At 34.0% G+C, this 2,423-nt stretch overlaps 1 protein-coding gene across 1 annotated transcript in view; it reads left to right on the top strand.

Annotated features, from left to right (window-relative positions):
* LOC101861127 overlaps positions 1 to 2,423 on the top strand; it is a gene marked incomplete at its 5' end in the record, with an annotated part of 20,931 nt that overhangs the window by 258 nt on the left and 18,250 nt on the right.

Here is a 2,423-nt window from a genome sequence, read left to right as displayed (position 1 = left end):
CAGCGTCAGCAGCATCAGTACCGTCAGCAGCGTCAGTAGCATCAGCATCAGCATCAGCATCAGCATCATCAGTATCATCAGCATCATCAGCATCAGCATCATCAGCATCATCAGCATCATCAGCATCAGCGTCATTAGCGTCAGCAGCATGAGTGTCAGCAGCATCAGCAGCATCGGTATCAGCATAATCAGCAGCAGCTTCAGCATCAGCATCAGCACCAGCAGCATCAGCAGTAGCATCAGCATTATAAGCATCAGCAGCATCAGAGTCATCATTAACATCTTCGCCGTCACCAGCATCATCATCAGCTTAAGAAAATTGACAGTGTAAGAAATTTTTTAACTAAAGCAGTAGCCAAGACACTTGTAACAACACTCATTTTATCAAAGTTAGATTACTGTAATGTTATTTTGTCCGGTTTGACATCCCAAAAACTATCAAAGTTACAAGTACTCCAAGATCAAGCAGCAAAATTAATAATGAAACAAAAGAAATCAGCGCATGTAACACCAATTCTGAAAGAACTAAACTGGCTGCCAATAAAAGAAAGGATTAAATATAAAACTGCCGTCCTCTGTTTTAAATGTATAAATGGTAGTGCACCTTTTTATCTTAAAACATTCCTGGAATTATATCATACACCTAGAGCCCTTAGATCAGCCTCTGATAATCTAATTATTAAAACTCCAAAACATAACTACAAAACATACGGCGATCGTTCCTTTTTGTTCTTTGGTCCCCAGGTATGGAACGAACTCCCATACGAAATAAGATCTGCCCCAACCATTTCCATTTTCAAAAATTACCTGAAGCATTTTTTATTCACCAAAGCATACCTGTCATAATGATGTACTGCGATATAATTATCAGCATTATATATATATATATATATATATCTATATATATATATATATGTGTTTCTTGTACATGAATAGGTCTAGGTTTATTATTGCTGTTTAAGATACAGCTACAACAACAACAATAACAACATCAACAACAACATCTCGAACACATGCAAACCTCTTAGTGCAGACCTCGTTTTTAGTTTTAGTTAAAGATTTTTTAATGGTCCTTGCAACACAGATAGATGATAGTATATTAGCTGGAGATTAGAGGTATTATGAGAGAGAGTAATAACAAAGCAAAGAGGACGGGTTGGTAATGAGGGTGATCGATGTTTGACAGGAAAGAAGAAGTATCCCACACAGTTGCACCCGCCAACCACGCACGCATACCTACAAGTGTGAACATAGTCTTACTCATTCGGATATGTTTTTGAAATTCAATAAAAATTCTCTAAATTATTGACAGGAGCAGAATGTGATAGTGACCATGTACCAGCCATGTGCAAAATGCAGATGGGACTGAAAAAACCCTTTAAAAGTCAAAGTAGCAACCTAAATTTGAAATAAGGCTTTTTAGAGACAAATCAAACATTGAAAAACATGTTTTTTTGTAAATTGATAATAGCAATACATTCCAAGGTCTGGACAACATTACTTAATTGGAAGAACTATGGGAAAAATAAAAGATTCAATGAAAGAAGCAGTGAAGCGATACAGGCTGCACATACTAGGAGTCAGCGAAACCCCCTGGATACAATCTGGACAGAAGCAGCTCAGCTCGGGGGAATTAATACTGTGTTCTGGGAGGGAAGACAAGCAGGTAGGTCGTACTTTTTTGACAGACACAGTGATCTTTGTGTCGTTGGTAGCTAATGGTAAGGTTCTCAGACTCGCAACCGCAAGGTCGTGGGTTCAAATCCCATTTGGGACCCAACGCTGTGTCCTTGGAAAAGGCACTTTACACAAATTTTCCTCACTTCACCCAGGAGGGACTGTGTAAACAGCTATAAAGTCTTTCGCTGCATGCTTCCCAGAAAGATTATAATGCTTTGGGATGTTCTGTTGTCTGCTGATGTATTAATTTAGTGTAAAGCAGAGATATGCGCTATACAAATGCTATTGATATTATTATTTTTATTATAATTATTATTATTTTCATTATTATTATCATTATTATTATATTATTATTATTATTACCATCATTATTATTATTTCAATTGTTATTTATTCTATTAGTATTATTACTAATTGATTAATATTATCATTATTATTAGTAGTAGTATAATAATAATAATAATAATAATAATAATAATAACAATAATAATAATAATAATTATTATTATTATTATTATTATTATTATTATTATTATTATTATTATTATTATTATTCTTATTCTTATTCTTATTCTTATTCTTATTCTTATTCTTATTCTTATTCTTATTCTTATTCTTATTCTTATTCTTATTATTATTGGGTGGTTAATCGGGTTCTCTGGTGTGGTTTGCTTCTTCTTTCCTATCGAACATCTTTATTTCTTATCTCCCCTTCTTTTTTCTATTTGTTACTCTCTTGTAAC

Source organism: Aplysia californica, unplaced genomic scaffold, assembly GCF_000002075.1.
Source record: "Aplysia californica isolate F4 #8 unplaced genomic scaffold, AplCal3.0 scaffold00223, whole genome shotgun sequence".
Lineage (NCBI taxonomy): Eukaryota > Metazoa > Mollusca > Gastropoda > Aplysiida > Aplysiidae > Aplysia > Aplysia californica.
Note: the sequence above shows the minus strand (reverse complement) of the source record. Positions and strands in the feature narration are given on the sequence as shown.